Source organism: Pocillopora damicornis, chromosome 8, assembly GCF_964200805.1.
Source record: "Pocillopora damicornis chromosome 8, jaPocDami1.2, whole genome shotgun sequence".
NCBI classification, from domain to species: Eukaryota; Metazoa; Cnidaria; class Anthozoa; order Scleractinia; family Pocilloporidae; genus Pocillopora; species Pocillopora damicornis.
This window is the reverse complement of record NC_142677.1, coordinates 7,957,398-7,962,397: the sequence shown is the minus strand read 5'-3', so window position 1 is coordinate 7,962,397 and position 5,000 is coordinate 7,957,398. Positions and strand designations below refer to the sequence as shown.

The 5,000-nt window shown below is 39.6% G+C and overlaps 1 protein-coding gene and 1 pseudogene across 1 annotated transcript in view; both read right to left on the bottom strand.

The window, feature by feature from the left end:
• LOC149041255 (uncharacterized) overlaps window positions 1-2,621 on the bottom strand; it is a 4,718-nt gene extending 2,097 nt beyond the window's left edge. Inside the window, exon 1 of the mRNA XM_089180836.1 lies at window positions 1-2,621. This exon is cut by the window's left edge and continues 685 nt beyond it. The gene's annotated coding sequence lies outside the window, so the exon portion shown is untranslated.
• A 1,677-nt stretch (window positions 2,622-4,298) lies between these two features.
• LOC149041254 (uncharacterized) overlaps window positions 4,299-5,000 on the bottom strand; it is a 3,082-nt pseudogene continuing 2,380 nt past the window's right edge.

Genomic DNA, 5,000 nt, shown 5'->3' with positions numbered 1-5,000 from the left:
ATCATCCATGGAAAGGGTCTGTTGAGCCACGTGCTTCACCGCACTGAAATCTTGCTGGAACATTCTCTTGACTGCTTCTGGAGAGATGATCTCTTTTACGACTGTCTCAACAACAAACCCATGGGAAGGTAGTTCTTCGCTGCCAATCTCCTTCACAGCAACTCGGTGACATGAGACATCCAAGTCTTCTCTGTTCGTACTTCCTGTCACTGGACTGATGATGCCCCAACCAAGGAGGGTATGGATGGCATAGGGATCACTGCTTCTAATGCGAATAACCTGCTTTGGCTTTGTAGCATTTGGACAGTTCAAACCAATCAATCTTGCAGATCTTCTTGATAAGGGTAAATCTTGTTGGTTAAGTTAGGTGTGGCCATTTTGTTGCTGACTACAGTCTTGGGATCTCATTTCTTTTAGATGGTATTTCGTTCCTTGAGTATGCCTTGGGAAGTTTAATGTGGACCTCTCTATCCATTCTTTCAACAATTAGACTGCCAACTCTGCGAGTAGAAACTACTTCTGAACCATGCATGGTGTTCAACTTCATTTGAGTTTCGACTCCATTAACTTGCAATTCTTTGAGTATGCTTTTCTTAATGAAAGTTCTGTTACTAGCTGGGTCGAGCACTGCATAAATCACCTATCGTCATTGGGGGTTGTCATGCTGCTATATTCGAACTGGAACAAGCATAGAATTTGTGATGGTATTGGTGGTTTCAGTAGCATTACAGGTACTTGTACAGCTGCTAGTTGCTTTGGTTGAATGAACAGCTCTTGCCTGATCTTTACTGCTATGCTTAGGAGAAATCTTAATTTCATCATGAGGAACAGTTGGGTGGGGCATACTACAAGTTTTGCACACCTTCTGGTTTCAACATCTTGACATATGGCTGTAGCGGAAACAATCGAAACATATTCTTGCTTCTTGAACAAATGCTTTTCTTTAACAGTCTTCCTCTTGACGCTTGAACAGTTCTCTAGACTGTGATGCTGGCTATTACAGAATCGACACGAAGAAGATGGTGGCAATTGCTCTTCGGGAGGTGTGGCATTTGTCGAGAAGCTACTTGCGCTCTTCACACTTCTCCCACTGTTGTTACTGTTGGTAGTGTTGGTGAACTCATTTTTCCTTGCTTCCTTAAGGGCTTCAGGTGAGAATACTGGGTCAGTAGCCAGTGATCCTTTTGCGTTACAAATTTAACAACATCATGAAACAGAAAGTCTTTGTTCTGATTTTAACATCTTGTTGGCAAGATGGCACCATCTCACTCCCACGCTACTTGGCAACTTTAAAGTTATCCTTTTAAGAGTGTCTTCGGAGTTAAGGCCTTCCATGTACATTAGGGTCTTCATGGCTTGTTCACTAAGCACCAGAAAATCAGCAAACTGTTGGAAATGCATGACATCCCCTTCCCTTACAGGAGGCCAAGCATTCAGTTTATCCTTGTAGGCCTGTGCAAAGGGATAAGGATGGCCGAATCTTTCCTTCAATACCTTTCTAGCCTTATCATAGGAATCTGTAGAGTCAAGGGTAATGAGGCCTAAAATTGATTTCTTAGCGTCCGCAGATGTGAACTGGCCTAAATAATAGCGCCTTTGCTTTGAATCGCTGACTTGGCACTCTATTAAACTTTTGAAAGCACTGATGAATGCTGCATAATCAAAGTGGTTTCCAGAGAAAACTAAGGGCTGCTGTGCTGGGAGCAGACTCATTCTTTGTTGTTCTGCGACGAGCTTAACTCGTCTGTTCTGCTGGAAATCTCTGGCTTTAATTCATGTGATGGTGATTTACCAGCTGGTATAACTTGGCTTACAACTGGCCCAGGTTGCATCCAGAAAACAAATCAAAGCACTTGTAATAATTGTACTTAATAAAACTCCATTGTTGCCTCTGGGTTTGACAGTTTGGGTTAGAATTTTAAAAAAGGCATCTTCACTTACCTTGACTGCTTACCACAAAGTCTTTAACCTTTCCTGCTCTGTTAAGCCAAGATCGTGAGAAGTGGAACAGCTGTCATGCACTGTAATTTCTTCCCAGCAAAGACATTGTGACAGCAAGCTACCTGGCTTACATTCATTACTTTCCACATGCAACCATATGGGCAGGAATGAAATATCTCCATTTGAAAGAAGAGAATTTCAGTTAGGGTTAGCCAACCCCCTACTAATAAATTTTGACTGCAGAGAACTTCATTTAAAACTAAAGATAGAAAACGGAATTAAAATAAAAGATTGTAACTAGAGCAGCACAGGGACATCTAGATGACATTCTATATCTGAGGGTTGCTTTGAACCAAAATTCGATGAGGAATGCATTCAGAGAAGATGTGGCAGATTAGTCTTTGTGTCAAGTGTATCACGCAGAGTTGCAAATTTTAGAATGAAAATAATTAACATGATATTTGTTGCTTTGTCGAGCTTTGAAGGTTGTTTTATGTAGCTTGATGTGGCGTTTAATTGACACCCAAAACCACTATCTTTAGAAAAAAATTAATTCTCACGTGATCGCCTCCTGTGGTCCTGAATGGACGAAAAGGCTTTAAATGAAAAAAGTTTTAAATGTGTTCCTCACTCAGCCCTTCCAAAACCTCTAAGGGCCAGGACATGTTGACATGATTGCAATGTGCTTTCAAATGTTTTGGTTCCTCTTTGCGGAGCAGTTGTTGCCCACAGGCACACAATAGCTCCTCTTCTGAGCAGACTGACTTTTGTTGCAACACATCTCCCCGTTTAAACTTCACTGGGCACAAGCTACAGTGCTGCTCAATTTCCTGGCAGTGGTGGACAAGATACTGCCAAATATCCTTGAGGGGCACATCCCTCTCACAACCCAGCACTTAACTGTTATGCCTTCCATCATTATGGCAGCAATTAAGTTTAGACAGTACTCATATGTGGGTGCCTGCACTTGTGGCAGTTATGTGCCCTGTTTTCTTCCATTTGTTTGGCCCAGTGACCGCATGTCGAATGGCGACATGGGTTACATATCTGAGCATCGACCATTGGACAAGTACTGCAACATGAATAAAGATAAATTAAGAGCAACCATGAGACAACCATGACTTGAAAAGTTTATGATATGTACCAAACATCACATAAAATACCTGTGGGAAACTGGTTAGGGTTGATAAAATCGAAATAGTCTTGTGTAGACAACATGCTTAATTTTGTGATTGAAACTCTGACTTGATGAGTGCACACTTAGCAATCTGTTCTGAGCTTCTGCTTATGCTGAATGACAATGCAACAAGCCTCCTTTCCATGGAGTAATGAATAGGACATTTTAGTATAAATGAAGGTGTTGTTAGAAAAAATAGCAATCGCAACTAAAACACCACACAAGCAATCCTCAGTGAATGTCCTTGCAAAATTTTGCTAGATCGGAATACATGTTGGCCTGTTATTTTAATACTATTGCTAACTGTGAGAATTTTGTTCAAGGTCACGACAATTTCTCTTTCATTTTATTTTGTGATTGCCTTTACTTTAATGAGATATTTCTTGATAGAGTGTGTAGAAATTGGATTCTATTCATTCTTGGTTCCATTTTGTGAAGATTGAACAGTCGCATTTTACAAACACTCAACAGTTGCATTTTACAAACATTTAACAGTTGCATTTTAGGAATATTAAATGGTTGCATTTTATGATTATTCAACTGTCGTATTTTACTAACATTTAACTGTCGCATTTTATAAACATTTAACAATCAGATATATCAGAAACTACATAATCAAGAGAATTGAATAAGAATGCAGTATTTATAATTCCTCAGGCAAGAATACGTTATTCATTATTCCCAGGTTTCCAAACCAAATTATTCATTCTTTTTTCTCTACTTAAACCCAGTATATCAATCTTCATTCAGCTTCCACCCCAGCATAAGTGCAAAAACACATTTTAGCACTGTGTACAGTTTACAGTTTTGCTTGGCATTTAAATGGTTGTGATGTGGGAATTACAACTTACAAGTTACACTCAAATTATTTGAGTGTAAATTGTAACATAGCTGTCACATGCAAGTTTCTTTGATCTAGTTCTCTATTTACGTATTCATTTATTCAGTTACTTCCTTTGCCTTTTTACACCTTTGGAATTTATTCTGAACTGCACCTATCTACAATTAAGTTAAGCAACAAATAATCCCAAGAAAAAAACCAATGCAGGATAAGTAACGGTGTATACTTACATTTTTTTGGATCATTCTTGAAATAACAATTAACTTAAATTGTGCGAATGAACTTTTGATTAAGGACTTACTCTACTTTTCATGCAATAAGTCAATGATCTGTTTGTAATTGAATTTTAGGGTTACACCTGAAGATAATAGAAAGGCTGCATTATGTGAGAATTATGGCGGCCTTTAGGAGTTGCGATCATTAGCACCATATGCTAAGATGATTCCTTTGACTCAAACCCAGAACAACTGCGTCAGCTTGCTCTGACAAACTAGGTAGAACAGAAATAAGAAGGGGGAGTACATTGGACCCCAGAGGAACCTTGACAGAGCACTGGGTACAGTGAGAGCTTTATTATTTGTTTCAGGGGGAGAGAGTCTCCTGATCACTTCCTCTGCAACCTTAGTCACTAGTTTCTAGGCGTTATTATCCACTCCATGTGTCAGACTTGAAAGAAGTGGTTCATCCTCATGCTCAGTGATGACTTTGGGACTCTGCCTATCTCACCAGTCTTATTAATGTTTCCTCTTGATAAGCTAGTGCAAAAGCCTCCATTTCCCGACATTGATTAGCCAGCAAATGCAGCCTATGCATATCTGTTTCTCTTGCTAGGGTAGTGGGTGTGTTTACCAGCTTTTATCTGTCATCATTTAATAGAACATCCTCACAAAATGCAAAATCAGTATCTGAACTTCTTCCACCTGCTGATTTTGCTGTTGGGAAACAGAGCGCCCAACAGGGTGCCAAGATTCTTTGCCTCAAATTCATACTTTTCAGGGTAAAGAACAACATACCAGAAACCCTCATCAACACCCACAGTCA